At 39.8% G+C, this 17,462-nt stretch overlaps 2 non-coding genes across 2 annotated transcripts; both read right to left on the reverse strand.

Annotated features, from left to right (window-relative positions):
* Positions 1-729: 729 nt before the first annotated feature.
* On the reverse strand, positions 730-836 carry LOC112768858 (small nucleolar RNA R71). Its single transcript, XR_003186240.1, has one exon. It is a non-coding gene; the product is annotated as a small nucleolar RNA R71 (small nucleolar RNA).
* A 5,520-nt stretch (positions 837-6,356) lies between these two features.
* On the reverse strand, positions 6,357-6,464 carry LOC112768197 (small nucleolar RNA R71). The gene has a single exon (XR_003185634.1). It is a non-coding gene; the product is annotated as a small nucleolar RNA R71 (small nucleolar RNA).
* Positions 6,465-17,462: the final 10,998 nt, after the last annotated feature.

Genomic DNA, 17,462 nt, shown 5'->3' on the forward strand with positions numbered 1-17,462 from the left:
GTTTGTGGTGTTCTCTTATTTGCTACAATTCAGTTCACTAACCCACTAAATGTTTGATATATTGCATCACTCACACTAACAACATATTTTTTTTAACAAGAATACTCTCTATTTCCCTTTTGCTTGGGCCTTGTTGGTTGTATGGCAGGTAGAAAAAGTGAGGCTTCAACTTCCTTTGATTCTGAACCTGAGAGGACCTTCCTTAGATTAAGGAGGGAAGCAAGAGAAAAGAGAGTTGTTGGTGCTGAGGAAGAGGAAGAGTACTTTGAACCAAACATGGATGAGAATATGGAGTACCATCATGAAGAAGAAGCTCACAACCATGGCAGAGAAGGTCCAGTGCATCATGCTGAGCAAGAAAGAAGAGTTTTGGGATCTTACATAAACCCAAACCCAGGAAACTGTGGAAGTAGCATCCAATAGCCAACCATACATGCCAATAACTTTGAACTAAAGCCACAGCTCATCACCCTTATTCAGAACAACTGTTCATTCGGAGGAAGTGTCCAAGAAGACCCCAATCAACATCTCACTATATTCCTGAGGATATGCGATACTATGAAGTCTAATGGTGTTGATCCTGACACCTATAGATTGCTTTTGTTCCCCTTTTCACTCAAGGACAAAGCATCTAAATGGCTGGAATCCTTCCCGAAGGAGAGTTTAACAACCTGGGAAGATGTGGTGAACAAATTCTTGGCGAGATTCTATCCTTCTCAAAGAATCAACAGGTTGAGAGCTGAGGTACAAACCTTCAGGCAATAAGATAGTGAAACTCTATATGAAGCATGGGAGAGGTTTAAGGACTTGACAAGAAGGTGCCCGCCAGATATGTTGAACGAATGGGTGCAGTTACACATTTTCTATGAAGGTCTTTCTTATGAATCAAAGAAGGTAGTAGACCACTCATCCGGGGGATCTCTGAATAAGAAGAAGACCATTGAAGAAGCCATAGATGTCATTGAGACTGTAGCAGAGAATGACTACTTCTATGCCTCTGAAAGAGGCAACACTAGAGGAGTAATGGAGCTAAACAATGTGGATGCACTGTTGGCCCAAAACAAGATGATCACCAAGCAGCTAGCTGACCTTACCAAGAAGATGGAGAGGAACCAAGTAGCAGCAATCACCACCTCATCAGCAGCCCAAGAAGGAGTGAATGCAGAAGCAGAGGGTGATCAGGAACAAGCCAACTACATTGGAAATTCACCTAGGCAGACCCATGATCCATACTCTAAAACTTATAATCCTGGTCGGAGGAACCACCCAAACTTTGGGTGGGGAAATCAACAAGATCAAGGCCAAGATCAGAGACGTCACAACCCCAACAACAATGCGGCTCACCAACATTCCACACAGAGATCATATCAGCACCCACCTAACAACACCTCTCAACATCCATATCAAAACCAAAATGGCCATTCTCATCCCTCCAACCCCAATTCACCATCATCTGAAGATAGACTCTCAAGGATTGAGACCCTACTTGAACGTATATGCAAAGAAGTTCAAGATAGTAAAATGTTCTGAGAGGAAGTGCGGTCCAATAGGCAGAATCAAGATGCTGCTATCAAGAAACTTGAGACACAAATTGGCTACTTATTCAAGCAAGTCCCCAGCCATAACCTGTGCAACAACACTGATTCACACCCAAGGAAGGAATGTCAGGCCATCACCCTCAGAAGTAGGAAGGAATTGAAGGAAACTCCCAAGAAACCATAAGAGAAGAACTCGAATGAAGGGGAAAAGGAATGAGATGAAGCCCAAATTCCCACTCCCAGTTCACAGCAAAAAAGAGAAATGCTGAAGCCAGACAACCCAAAAGCTCCATACCGTCAGCAATTTAAAAAGAAGGAAGATGACAACCAATTCTGAAGATTCTTGGAAATCTTCAAGAAACTACAAATCAACATACCCTTTGCTGAAGCAATAGAGCAAATGCTACTCTATGCCAAATTTTTAAAGGAATTAATGACCAAGAAGAGAAGCTGGAAGAGCAATGAGACTGTGATACTAACCGAAGAATGTAGTGCCATCATATAGCACAAACTACCCTAGAAATTGAAGGATCCTGGGAACTTCCAAATTCCTTGCATTATAGGGGAAATCACAATGGAAAAAGCACTATGTGATTTAGGAGCCAGCATAATTCTGATGTCAGTAGCTATGATGAGAAAAATGAAGATTGAGGAGGCTAAGCCAACAAAAATGGCCCTGTGATGAGCGGATAATTTATACGCTTTTTGACATTGTTTTTAGTATGTTTTTAGTAGGATCTAGTTACTTTTAGGGATGTTTTTAATAGATTTTGTGTTAAATTCACATTTCTGGACTTTACTATGAGTTTGTGTGTTTTTCTGTGATTTCAGGTATTTTCTGGCTGAAATTGAGGGACTTGAGCAGAAATCAGATTCAGAGGTTGAAAAAGGACTGCTGATGCTGTTGGATTCTGACCTCCCTGCACTCAAAGTGGATTTTCTGGAGCTACAGAACTCGAAATGGCTCGATTCCAATTGCGTTGGAAAGTCAACATCCAGGGCTTTCCAGCAATATATAATAGTCCATACTTTGGCCAAGAATTAATGACGTAAACTGGCGTTCAACGCCAGCTTTCTACCCAAATCTGGCGTCCAGCGCCAGAAAAGGATCCAAAACCAGAGTTGAACGCCCAAACTGGCACAAAAATTGGCGTTCAACTCCACAAATGGCCTCTGCACGTGCAACACTTAAGCTCAGCCCAAACACACACCAAGTGGGCCCCGGAAGTGGATTTATACATCAAATACTTACTCATGTAAACCCTAGTAGCTAGTTTATTATAAATAGGACCTCTTACTATTGTATTAGGCATCTTTGGATTACCTTATAATCCTCTGATCACGTTTTAGGGGGCTGGCCATCTCGGCCATGCCTGGACCTTTCACTTATGTATTTTCAACGGTAGAGTTTCTACACTCCATAGATTAAGGTGTGGAGCTCTGCTGTTCCTCAAAGATTAATGCAAAGTACTACTGTTTTCTATTCAATTCTTCTTATTTCGTTTCTAAGATATCCATTCGCACCCAAGAACGTGATGAAGGTGATGATTATGTGTGACGCTCATCATCCTTCTTCCTTATGAACGCGTGCCTGACAAACACTTCCGTTCTACATGAAATCAAGCTAGAATGAATATCTCTTAGATCTCCTAACCAGAATCTTCGTGGCGTAAGCTAGAATGATGGCGGCATTCAAGAGAATCCGGAAGGTCTAAACCTTGTCTGTGGTATTCCAAGTAGGATTCAATGATTGAATGACTGTGACGAGCTCCTAACTCGCGATTGCAGGGCGTTAGTGACAGACGCAAAAGGATAGTAAATCCTATTCCAGCATCATCGAGAACCGACAGATGAATAGCCGTGCCGTGACAGGGTGCGTGAGCATATTATTCACTGAGAGGATAAGATGAAGCCAATGACAAGGGTGATGCCTCCAGACAATTAGCCGTGCCGTGACAGGGCATTGGATCATTTTCCCGTGAGATGACCGAAAGTAGCCATTGACAGTGGTGATGTATCACATAAAGCCAGCCATGGAAAGGAGTAAGACTGATTGGATGAAGATAGCAGGAAAGCAGAGGTTCAGAGGAACGAAAAGCATCTCCATTCGCTTATCTGAAATTCCTACCAATGAATTATATAAGTATCTCTATCCCTATTTTATTATATAATATTCGAAAACTCCATAATTATTCTATATCCGCCTAACTGAGATTTACAAGGTGACCATAGCTTGCTTCATACCAACAATCTCCGTGGGATTCGACCCTTACTCACGTAAGGTATTACTTGGACGACGCAGTGCACTTGCTGGTTAGTTGTATCGAAGTTGTGACAATCATGAATTAAGATCAGAGCACCAAGCTTTGGAGCCATTACCAGGAGTTATTCGAGCCTGGAGATCACAATTTCGTGCACCAAGTTTTTGGCGCCGTTGCCGGGGATTGTTCGAGTTTGGACAACTGACGGTTCATCTTGTTGCTCAGATTAGGTAATTTTCTTTTTGTTTTGTTTTCAAAAATTTTTCAAAAAGCTTTCAAAAATTTTTCTTTTGTTTTCGAAAAAAAAAAATAAAATAAAATAAAATAAAATAATAAAAATAATGTTTTCAAAAATAAATTATTCTATGGCTTCAAGATTTTTAAGAATGAATTTTAGTGTTTCATGAAACATGTTGAATCCTATCTGGCTGTAAAGCCATAACCAAACTGCTTTGGGATTGGTATTCAACTAATCACGCCAGTCCATGTAATTATATGCTAAAGCTTGGCTGGCTATTAAGCCATGCCTGACCCTTTGATTGGAGCTTTAGAGCATAAGATTCCTGGAATTCATATTAAAAATTTTGGAATCCTTATTTTTCTTTTTCAAAATAATTTTTCGAAAAATATAAAATAAAAATCCAAAAAAATTTAGAAAATCACAAAAATAAAAAATATTTCATGTTTCTTGTTTGAATCTTGAGTCATATCATAAGTTTGGTGTCAATTGCATGTGCATCTTGCATTTTTCGAAAATTCATGCATTCATAGTGTTCTTCATGATCTTCAAGTTGTTCTTGGTAAGTCTTCTTGTTTTATCTTGATGATTTTTTGTTTTGTGTCTTTTCATGTTTATCATATGCATTTTTGAATTCTTAGTGCCTAGGCATTAAAGAATTCTAAGTTTGGTGTCTTGCATGTTTTCTTTGCATTAAAAATTTTTTTCAAAAATATGTTCTTGATGTTCATCATGACATTCATAGTGTTCTTGGTGTTCATCTTGACATTCATAGCATTCTTGCATGCATTCATTGTTTTGATCTAAAAATTTCATGCATTGCATCCTTTTAGTGTTTTTCTCTTGCATCATAAAAATTCAAAAATCAAAAAAAAAAATATCTTTCCCTTTTTCTCTCCTCAAATTCGAAAATTTGGGTTGACTTTTTCAAAAATTTTTAAAATCAAATTATTTCTTATGAGTCAAATCAAATTTTCAATTTGAAAATCTTATATTTTTCAAAATCTTTTTCAAAAATCAAATCTTTTTCAAAATCCTTAGTTATTTTCGAAAATTCCAAAAATATTTTTCAAAAATCTTTTTCTTATTTTTATATCAAATTTTCGAAAATAACATAAACAATTAATGTTTTGATTAAAAATTTCAAGTTTGTTACTTGCTTGTTAAGAAAGATTCAAACTTTAAGTTCTAGAATCATATCTTGTGATTTCTTGTGAATCAAGTCATTAATTGAGAATTTAAAAATCAAATCTTTTTCAAAACTAATTTCTATCATATCTTTTCAAAAATATCTTCTCATCTTGTCTTTTTCAAAAATTTGATTTTCAAAATATCTTTTCTAACTTCCTAACTTCTTATCTTTTCAAAATTTGTTTCAACTAACTAACTAACTTTTTGTTTGTTTCTTAACTTTTTCAAAACTACCTAACTAACTCTCTCTCTCTAATTTCTTTTCAAAAACTAATTTCTTTTTAATTAACTAATTATTTTTATTTTTATTTTTGATTTAAAAAATTTTCGAAAAAAAATACTAAACATTTTTCAAAAACTATTTTCAAAAATCACTAACTCTTTTTCAAAATAATTTTCGAAAATTTTCCCTCCCCCATCTTATTCTATTTATTTATTCATCTACTAACATCTCTTCCTCACATCATCACCAAATTCGAACCCCCTCCTCTATCTGTGTTCAAATTTCTTCTTCTTTTCTTCAACTAACAATAAGGAACCTCTTTACTGTGACATAGAGGATTCCTCTTCTTTTCTTGTTCTCTTCTCTTTCTTATGAGCAGGGACAGAGAAAAAGGCATTCTTGTTGAAGCTGATCCAGAACCTGAAAGGACTCTGAAAAGGAAACTAAGAGAAGCTAAATTACAACAATCCAGAGACAACTTGATTGAAAATTTCGAACAAGTAAAGGAAATGGCAGCCGAACCCAACAACAATGCAAGGAGAATGCTTGGTGACTTTACTGCACCCAATTCCAATTTACATGGAAGAAGCATCTCCATTCCTGCCATTGGAGCAAACAACTTTGAGCTGAAACCTCAGTTAGTTTCTCTGATGCAGCAGAACTGCAAGTTTCATGGACTTCCATCTGAAGATCCCTTTCAGTTCTTAACTGAATTCTTGCAGATATGTGATACTGTTAAGACTAATGGAGTAGATCCTGAAGTCTACAGGCTCATGCTTTTCCCTTTTGCTGTAAGAGACAGAGCTAGATTATGGTTGGATTCTCAACCCAAAGACAGCCTGAACTCTTGGGATAAGCTGGTCATGGCTTTCTTAGCCAAGTACTTTCCTCTTCAAAAGCTGAGCAAGCGTAGAGCTGATGTTCAAACCTTCAGACAGAAAGAAGGTGAATCCCTCTATGAAGCTTGGGAAAGATACAAACAGTTGACCAAAAAGTGTCCTTTTGACATGCTTTCAGAATGGACCATCCTGGATATATTTTATGATGGTTTATCTGAGCTATCAAAGATGTCACTGGACACTTCTGCAGGTGGATCCATTCACCTAAAGAAAATGCCTGCAGAAGCTCAAGAACTCATTGACATGGTTGCTAATAACCACTTCATGTACACTTCTGAAAGGAATCCTGTGAGTAATGGGACGCCTATGAAGAAGGGAGTTCTTGAAGTTGATACTCTGAATGCCATATTGGCTCAGAATAAAATATTGACTCAACAAGTCAATATGATCTCTCAGAGTCTGCATGGAATGCAAGCTGCATCCAACAGTACTCAAGAGGCTTCTTATGCAGAAGAAGCTTATGATCTTGAGAACCCTGCAATAGCAGAGGTGAATTACTTAGGTAAACCTTATGGAAACACCTATAACTCATCATGGAGAAATCATCCAAATTTCTCATGGAAGGATCAAAAGCCTCAACAAGGCTTTAATAATGGTGGAAGAAACAGGTTTAACAATAATAAACCTTTTCCATCATCCACTCAGCAACAGACAGAGAACTCTGAACAAAATGCTTCTAATTTAGCAAATCTAGTCTCTAATCTATCCAAGGCCACTGTGAGTTTCATGAATGAAACGAGGTCTTCCATTAGAAATCTGGAAGCACAAGTGAGCCAGCTGAGTAAAAGGATCACTGAAATCCCTCCTAGTACTCTCCCAAGCAATACAGAAGAGAACCCAAAAGGATAGTGCAAGGCCATTGACATAAGCACCATGGCCGAACCTGTGAGGAGAGGAGAGGACATGAATCCCAAGGAGGAAGACCTCCTGGGACGTCCAGTGGTCAATAAGGAGCTTCCCTCTGAGGAACCAAAGGACTCTGGGGCCCATCTAGAGACCATAGAGATCCCATTGAACCTCCTTATACCCTTCATGAGCTCTGATGAGTATTCCTCTTCTGAAGAGAATGAGGATGTTACTGAAGAGCAAACTGCCAAGTTTCTTGGTGCAATCATGAAGCTGAATGCCAAATTATTTGGCATTGATGCTTGGGAAGTTGAACCTCCCTTGTTCATCAATGAACTAAGTGATCTGGATCAACTGACATTGCCTCAGAAGAGACAGGATCCTGGAAAGTTCATAATACCCTGTACCATAGGCACCATGATCTTTAAGGCTCTGTGTGACCTTGGTTCAGGAATAAACCTCATGCCCCTCTCTGTAATAGAGAAACTGGGAATCTATGGGGTGCAAGCTGCTAAAATCTCATTAGAGATGGCAGACAGCTCTAGAAAACAGGCTTATGGACAAGTAGAGGATGTATTAGTAAAGGTTGAAGGCCTTTACATCCCTGCTGATTTCATAGTCCTGGATACTGGAAAGGAAGAGGATGAATCCATCATTCTAGGAAGACCTTTCCTGGCCACAGCAAGAGCTGTGATTAATGTTGACAGAGGTGAAATAATCCTTCAATGGAATGAGGACTCCCTTGTGTTTAAAACTCAAGGATCTCGCTCTGCAACCATGGAGAGGAAGCAGAAAAAGCTTCTCTCAAGGCAGAGTCAACCAGAGCCCCCACAGTCAAACTCTAAGTTTGGTGTTGGGAGGCCACAACCAAACTCTAAGTTTGGTGTTGAACTCCCATACCCAAACTCTAAGTTTGGTGTTGGAGAGTCTCAACAAAGCTCTGCACATCTGTGAGGCTCCATGAGAGCCCACTGTCAAGCTATTGACATTAAAGAAGCGCTTGTTGGGAGGTAACCCAATGTTTATCTAATTCTTATTTTTATTGTTTTTCATGTTTTCTTAGGTTCATGATCATGTGGAGTCACAAAATAAACAAAAAAATCAAAAACAGGAATAAAAAATAGCAGAAGAAAAATCACACCCTGGAGGAGCATCTGTCTGGCGTTCAAACGCCAGAACAGAGCATAGTTCTGGCGCTGAACGCCCAGAATGGGAGCATCCTGGCGCTGAACGCCCAGAACAAGCATAGTTCTGGCGTTCAACGCCAGAAATGGCAGCAAAGGGGCGTTGAACGCCCAAAATGGGCACCAACCTGGCGCTGAACGCCCAGAGTTGTGTGCAAGGGCATTTTGCATGCCTAAATTGGTGCAGGGATGTAAATGCCTTGACACCTCAAGATCTGGGACCTCACAGGATCACCTCAGGATCTGTGGACCCCACAGGATCCCCACTACCTCCACTCACTCTCTTCTCTCTTCTCAATCATCCTTTATTCCCAATAAACACTCTTCCTTATTAACCCTTTACCACTCACATCCAAACACCACTACCTTCAAAATTCAACATCTCTCTCTCCCACCCAATCCCACCCATATGGCCGAATACACACCTCCATCCATCTCCTCCATATCCTCTTCTTCTTCTTCTATTCTTTCTTCTTTTGCTCGAGGGTGAGCAACATTCTAAGTTTGGTGTGGTAAAAGCATAGCTTTTTTGTTTTTTCCATAACCATTGATGGCACCTAAGGCCAGAGAAACCTCTAGAAAGAGGAAAGGGAAGACAAAAGCTTCCATCAAGGGTCTATAGCTCAGTGGTAGAACATTTGACTGCAAATCAAGAGATCCGTGAGATACCTCAGGGGATACATTTTCTTCCACACAATTATTGAAAGCAACTAAGGGTGGAACATCAAGAGCACTCCATCATCCTTCATGAAATCAGAGAAGATCTAAAAGCAATGAAGGAGGAGCAGCCAAGGCAAGGAAGAGACATAGAAGAGCTCAAGGACATCACTAAGGTGGACTCATTCCTTGTTCTTACTTTCTCTGTTTTTCGTTTTCTATGTTATGTGCTTATCTATGTTTGTGTCTTCATTACATGATCATTAGTAGTTAGTAACTCTGTCTTAAAGTTATGAATGTCCTATGAATCCATCACCTCTCTTAAAATAAAAACTGTTTTAATTCAAAAGAACAAGAAGTACATGAGTTTTGAATTTATCCTTGAACTTAGTTTAATTATATTGATGTGGTGATAATGCTTCTTGTTTTCTGAATGTATGCTTGAACAGTGCATATGTCTTTTGAAGTTGTTGTTTAAGAATGTTAAATATGTTGGCTCTTGAAAGAATGATGACTAGGAGACATGTTATTTGATAATCTGAAAAATCATAAAAATGATTCTTGAAGCAAGAAAAAGCAGTAAAGAACAAAGCTTGCAGAAAAAAAAAAAATAGGCGAAAAAAAAAATAGAAAGAAAAAGAAAAAGCAAGCAGAAAAAGCCAAAGCTCTTAAAACCAAGAGGCAAGAGCAAAAAGCCAATAACCCTTAAAACCAAAAGGCAAGGGCAATTAAAAAGGATCCCAAGGCTTTGAGCATCAGTGGATAGGAGGGCCTAAAGGAATAAAATCCTGGTCTAAGCGGCTAAACCAAGCTGTCACTAACCATGTGCTTGTGGCGTGTAGGTGTCAAGTGAAAACTTGAGACTGAGCGGTTAAAGTCAAGGTCCAAAGCAAAAAAAAAGAGTGTGCTTAAGAACCCTGGACACCTCTAATTGGGGACTTTAGCAAAGCTGAGTCACAATCTGAAAAGGTTCACCTAATTATGCGTCTGTGGCATTTATGTATCCGGTGGTAATACTGGAAAACAAAATGCTTAGGGCCACGGCCAAGACTCATAAAGAAGCTGTGTTCAAGAATCATCATACTGAACTAAGAGAGTCAATAACACTATTCGAAATCTGAAGTTCCTATAGATGCCAATCATTCTGAACCTCAATGGATAAAGTGAGATGCCAAAACTATTCAAGAGGCAAAAAGCTATAAGTCCCGCTCATATGATTGAAGCTCTGTTTCATTGATAGTTTGGAATTTATAGTATATTCTATTCTTTTTATCCTATTTTGATTTTCAGTTGCTTGGGGACAAGCAACAATTTAAGTTTGGTGTTGTGATGAGCGGATAATTTATACGCTTTTTGACATTGTTTTTAGTATGTTTTTAGTAGGATCTAGTTACTTTTAGGGATGTTTTTAATAGATTTTGTGTTAAATTCACATTTCTGGACTTTACTATGAGTTTGTGTGTTTTTCTGTGATTTCAGGTATTTTCTGGCTGAAATTGAGGGACTTGAGCAGAAATCAGATTCAGAGGTTGAAAAAGGACTGCTGATGTTGTTGGATTCTGACCTCCCTGCACTCAAAGTGGATTTTCTGGAGCTACAGAACTCGAAATGGCGCGCTTCCAATTGCGTTGAAAAGTAGACATCCAGGGCTTTCCAGAAATATATAATAGTCCATACTTTGGCCAAGAATTGACGACGTAAACTGGCGTTCAACGCCAGCTTTCTACCCAAATCTGGCGTCCAGCGCCAGAAAAGGATCCAAAACCAGAGTTGAACGCCCAAACTGGCACAAAAACTGGCGTTCAACTCCACAAATGGCCTCTACACGTGCAACACTTAAGCTCAGCCCAAACACACACCAAGTGGGCCCCGGAAGTGGATTTATACATCAAATACTTACTCATGTAAACCCTAGTAGCTAGTTTATTATAAATAGGACCTCTTACTATTGTATTAGGCATCTTTGGATTACCTTATGATCCTCTGATCACGTTTTAGGGGGCTGGCCATCTCGGCCATGCCTGGACCTTTCACTTATGTATTTTCAACGGTAGAGTTTCTACACTCCATAGATTAAGGTGTGGAACTCTGCTGTTCCTCAAAGATTAATGCAAAGAACTACTGTTTTCTATTCAATTCTTCTTATTTCGTTTCTAAGATATCCATTCGCACCCAAGAACGTGATGAAGGTGATGATTATGTGTGACGCTCATCATCCTTCTTCCTTATGAACGCGTGCCTGACAAACACTTCCGTTCTACATGAAATCAAGCTTGAATGAATATCTCTTAGATCTCCTAACCAGAATCTTCGTGGCGTAAGCTAGAATGATGGCGGCATTCAAGAGAATCTGGAAGGTCTAAACCTTGTCTGTGGTATTCCAAGTAGGATTCAATGATTGAATGACTGTGACGAGCTCCTAACTCGCGATTGCAGGGCGTTAGTGACAGACGCAAAAGGATAGTAAATTCTATTCCAGCATGATCGAGAACCGACAGATGAATAGCCGTGCCGTGACAGGGTGCGTGAGCATATTATTCACTAAGACGATAAGATGAAGCCATTGACAAGGGTGATGCCTCCAGACGATTAGCCATGCCGTGACAGGGCATTGGATCATTTTCCCGTGAGATGACCGAAAGTAGCCATTGACAGTGGTGATGTATCACATAAAGCCAGCCATGGAATGGAGTAAGACTGATTGGATGAAGATAGCAGGAAAGCAGAGGTTCAGAGGAACGAAAAGCATCTCCATTCGCTTATCTGAAATTCCTACCAATGAATTATATAAGTATCTCTATCCCTATTTTATTATATAATATTCAAAAACTCCATAATTATTCTATATCCGCCTGACTGAGATTTACAAGGTGACCATAGCTTGCTTCATACCAACAATCTCCGTGGGATTCGACCCTTACTCACGTAAGGTATTACTTGGACGACCCAGTGCACTTGCTGGTTAGTTGTATCGAAGTTGTGACAATCATGAATTAAGATCAGAGCACCAAGCTTTGGAGCCATTACCAGGAGTTGTTCGAGCCTGGAGATCACAATTTCGTGCACCACCCTGCCACTGGCAGACCGATCGTTTAAGTTTCCTCATGGCATAGTAGAAGATTTACTGGTGAAGGTAGGAGATTTTATCTTCCCAGCAAACTTCGTAGTGCTGGACATGAAGGAGGAAGCCAAGGCCTCCATCATCCTGGGAAGACCATTCTAGGCCACTGCTGGAGCTATCATTGATATCCAAAAAGGTGAACTTACCTTAAGATTACAGAATGAGAAGATGACATTCAATGTGTTCAAGGCCATGAGCTACCCACAAGAACCATTGGGAGAATGTATGAGTTTGGATTCACTGGAAGATGCAGTACAAGAGATTTTTGAAGAAGAAGAACTTGAAGGGTTAACAAAGGAGGAATCAGCATCTAGCGAAGAGGCTGCAACAGCGGAGACTCATGTTCAAGGTGCACCAGAGGTGGAGAATGAAAGAAAAGAAGCACCCAAATTTGAACTCAAAGCACTGCCACCCACTCTCAAATACGCATATTTAGGAGAGAATGAAAGTTACCCAGTGATCATAAACTCAACCCTCAGCCAAGATCAAGAGGATGAACTACTCCAAGTATTGCGAAAACACAAGGATGCCATTAGATGGACCCTCGCTGACCTGAAAGGAATCAGTTCGGCCATATGCATTCATAAGATACTGTTGGAAGATGATGCCAAACCATCCATTCAACCCCAAAGGAGGCTGAATCCAGTCATGAAAGAAGTGGTACAGAAAGAAGTCATGAAGTTGTGGCAGGGAGGGGTGATCTACCCGATCTCAGACAGTCCATGGGTCAGCCCTGTGTAAGTTGTCCCAAAAAAGGGAGGTATCACTGTAGTCCCCAATGAGAAGAACGAACTAATCCCTACAAGGACCGTCACAGGATGGCGGATGTGCATAGACTACAGAAAACTCAATGAAGCTACAAGAAAATATCATTTCCCCCTTCCTTTTATGGATCAGATGCTGGAAAGACTTGCAGGACACGCATATTACTGTTTTCTCGATGGTTATTCAGGATATAACCAAATAGTGGTTGATCCGAGAGACCAAGAGAAAACCTCATTCACTTGCCCATATGGAGTGTTTGCCTATAGGCGCATGCCATTTGGGCTATGTAATGCACCTGCAACTTTCCAACGTTGCATGCTCTCCATTTTTTCAGATATGATAGAGAAATTCATTGAAGTCTTTATAGATGACTTTTTAGTATTCGGAGATTCCTTTCCTAATTGCCTAAATCACCTGGCCTGGTATTAAAAAGATGTCAAGAGACCAATTTGGTCTTGAACTGGGAGAAATGTCACTTTATGGTGACAGGAAGAATAGTTCTTGGCCATAAGGTTTCTAACCAAGGTATTGAGGTAGACAGAGCTAAAGTAGAACTCATTGAAAAACTACCTCCACCAAGTGATGTCAAGGAAATTAGGAGCTTTTTAGGGCATGCTGGCTTTTACAGAAGGTTTATTAAAGATTTTTCAAAAATAGCCAAGCCCTTAAGCAATCTCCTTGTATCTGATACCCCATTTATCTTTGATGAAAAGTGCATGCTAGCATTCGAAAACTTGAAGAAGAGGCTGTCCTCTGCCCCTATCATTTCCCCACCTGATTGGAACTTGCCATTTGAACTGATGTGTGATGCATCTGATTTTGCAGTTGGGGCAGTGTTGGGACAGAGGAAAGATAACTTGGTCCATGTGATATACTATGCCAACAAAGTCCTCAATGACACTCAAAGAAATTATACCATTACTAAAAAGGAGTTGCTGGCAATAGTTTTTGCATTTGACAAGTTTAGATCATACCTCATTGGTGCCAAAGTGATCGTTTTCACAGATCACACAACACTTAAATATTTGTTTGCCAAGCAATAATCAAAACCAAGACTAATAAGATGGATATTGTTGTTGCAGGAATTCAATATTGAAATTAGAGACAAGAAAGGAGTGGAGAACAAGGTAGCGGATCACCTATCCAGAATCCCTCATGATAAAGGAGGAACACATGATACAAGTGTAAATGAGTTCTTCCCAGATGAGCAGTTGATGATGGTTCACAGAGCACCCTGGTTTACCAGTTATTGCCAATTTCAAGGCAACTGGGGCTTTACCTCCAGAAATCAACAAACATAAAAAAAGAAAGCACATCAATGATGCTAAATATTTTGTCTGGGATGAACCATATCTATTCAAGAAATGTTCAGATGGAATCCATAGAAGATGTGTTTCAGAAAAAGAGGGAAGAGAGGTCCTATGGAACTGCCATGGCTTGTGCTATGGAGGCCACTTTGGAGGGGAAAGAACTACAGCCAAGGTGTTACAAAGCAGATTCTTTTGGCCCACCCTTTTCAAGGATGCCAAGGAAGTAGCAAAGAACTGCAATGAATGCCAAAGAGCTGGAAACCTACCCAAAAAAAATGAGATGCCACAGAATTTCATCTTAGAGCTGGAACTGTTTGATGTATGGGGAATCGATTTCATTGGACCATTCCCAACCTCATATTCAAACAAGTATATCCTAGTAGCAGTGGATTACGTTTCTAAGTGGGTAGAGGCCATTGCAACCCCAACAAATGATAACAAGGTGGTCATGAACTTCCTCAGAAAGAATATCTTTAGCCGTTTCGGAGTCCCACGAGCGCTCATCAGTGATGGAGGGAGCCATTTTTGTAACAGACCACTAGAAGTTCTTCTCCTATGATACGGGGTAAAGCACAAGGTTGCCACACCTTACCACCCCCAAACAAGTGGGCAAACCGAGATATTTAACAAAGAGTTAAAAAGGATTCTGGAGAAGACTATAGGAGCATCAAGAAAAGACTAGTCGAAGAAGCTAGATGATGCTCTTTGGGCATATAGAACAGAATTTAAAACACCAATCGGGATGTCCCCATATCAACTGGTTTATGGAAAGGCCTGTCATTTACCATTGGAGCTTGAACACAAAGCTATCTGGGCTCTCAAGCTACTAAATTTTGATAGGCTTGCCGCTGGTGAAAAAAGAGTCTTGCAGCTGCAGGAAATGGAGGAGTTTAGATCTCAAGCCTATGAAAATGCCAAGATCTATAAAGAAAAGGCAAAGAGAAGACATGACCTCAATCTGACACCCAAGAGCTTCGAAAAAGGACAGCAAGTGCTCCTCTACAACTCTAAATTGAAACTCTTCCCTGGGAAACTCAAATCAAGGTGGTCTGGACCCTTTCTCGTCACAAAGGTCTCACCATATGGACACATAGAAATCATGGAGGAAAGCTCAAAGAGGACTTTCACTGTGAACGAACAAAGGCTCAATAAACCCTAGAAAGACAAAGGGATCAATAAATTAAAGTCTCATAGGGTGCAATCAAGTGAGTATTCCAGGGCATGATAAAGGTCTGGAAGCCAATGAAGGAATGAACCTAAGTTGCTATGCATGAAACCCCATAAAACCAAGGACATGACTTCCATAATAATGACTCATTTCTCTTTTCATTTCATTCATCATTGTCATGTTTCAGTACTTGCTTAGGGACAAGCAAGCTTTAAGTTTGGTGTTGTGATGCCAAGGCATTTTGGCCAGTTTCACTGACCTTTTCTTTATTGTTTTAGGGTAGTTTCATGCATTTTCTTAGTTAATAAGCAAGTTTTGGGTAGATAATCACTTACATCTTGATTCAAGCAAACATTGTGAATTTTATATGATTTTATGAGAATTATGCAAGAATTGAATGATAAAATGGATGATGCATGATCTCATGAGTTAGAACCTAGCTTTGATGCACTTTACTTGCTTGATTTCAGGACAAAGGAAGCAAGGTAGATGCCACGTTAATAGCCACGTTAGTCTAACTAACGTGACCATTAACATGGAATAGGAGCTAGCTTGCAACGTTAATGAGAAAAGTGATCGCCAATAACGCCTTCGTGAGCCATCATAGCCCACGTTAGTTGCCACGTTAACTACATTAACGTGGAAGCTAACGTGGAGGAGAAGTAAAGCTCCAACGTTAGTGGTAAAAGTGAATACCACTAACGTTGGAAAAAGGGGCACACTTAGCCACGTTAAGAGTCACGTTAATTACATTAACGTGAACTCTAACGTGGAAGGAACAAAGAAGTGCCAACGTTAGTGACACTCACCTTTGTCACTAACGTTGGACCAAGCCACTATTAGCCACGTTAGTTGCCACGTTCATTACATTAACGTGGAAGCTAATGTGGAGGAAAGAAATGATGAGCCAACGTTAGTGACACTCACCTTTGTCACTAATGTTGGAGATGGTAATCACCACCACGTTAGTGGCCACGTTAATACAATTAACGTAAGGAATTAACGTGAGAAGGGGCGTTTGGAGCGTTAGTGACAAAGGTAAGTGTCACTAACGCTCTTGAAGCTGAGGCATGCCCACGTTAAGGGTCACGTTAGCTACACTAACGTGGACTCTAATGTAGGGAGGAAGGGCAACAAGCAAACGTTATTGGAAAAGGTGAATGCCAATAACATTTGCAAAGGACCAAGAGGCAACCTTAGTGGTCACGTTAGTGCCACTAACGTTGAAGTTAACGTGGACCATCTTGGGTTAGGAACGTTAGTGAAAAAGGTGATCGTCACTAACGTTCTCGAACCCACATTTTCACTTAACGTTAATACCACTAACGTCCTAACTAACGTCCCTGCCTAACTCACACTTTCTCTGCAAGCAAAGCTGAGCCCACTGAAGACTGCAGCTGCTTCAACTCAAAGATCCAAAGGCCCATATCCAAGACTTGAAGATCCAACTAGAAGATCAGAAGAGTAGTATATATAGGAGTAGTTTTGAACTAGAGAAAAGGCTTTTTGGCCATTGGGAGAATTACTCTCTGTATAATTTTACTTTCTCTGCAACTTATAGTTTTACTTTTTAGAATGAATTTTCCATCTGTGATTTCTATTCCCAGAGCTATGAACAACTAAACCCCTTTCATTGGGTTAGGGAGCTCTGTTGTAATTTGATGGATCAACAATAGTTTCCAGTATTCTTCTTCTTTCTTTTCTCTTGATTTTACTAAAAAGCTTTCAATCTTCATCTAATTGGGTAGTTATCTTGGAAAAGAAGCTATTCATACTTGGATATCTTCGGAACCTTGGAAGAGAAATGAAGAGATCATGCTAGAAATTATTTCTCATGTTGGACCAAATTGGGGTTTGGACGGATATAGTGACATATAATTCTCCCAATACTTTGATTTGAAAATGCATATGGTATAATCAGTGACCATACTTCATCTCTTCTCATGAGAAATTAGACCAAGGAATTGGCTATTGATCAAGATTTGAGAGATTGAATTACCAAGGAATTGGAATTCAATCACTTAAGATTTCCAAGGAGATCAATGAATGCATTGATTGAGG

The sequence above is a fragment of the Arachis hypogaea genome, chromosome 17 (genome assembly GCF_003086295.3).
Source record: "Arachis hypogaea cultivar Tifrunner chromosome 17, arahy.Tifrunner.gnm2.J5K5, whole genome shotgun sequence".
Classification (NCBI taxonomy): domain Eukaryota; kingdom Viridiplantae; phylum Streptophyta; class Magnoliopsida; order Fabales; family Fabaceae; genus Arachis; species Arachis hypogaea.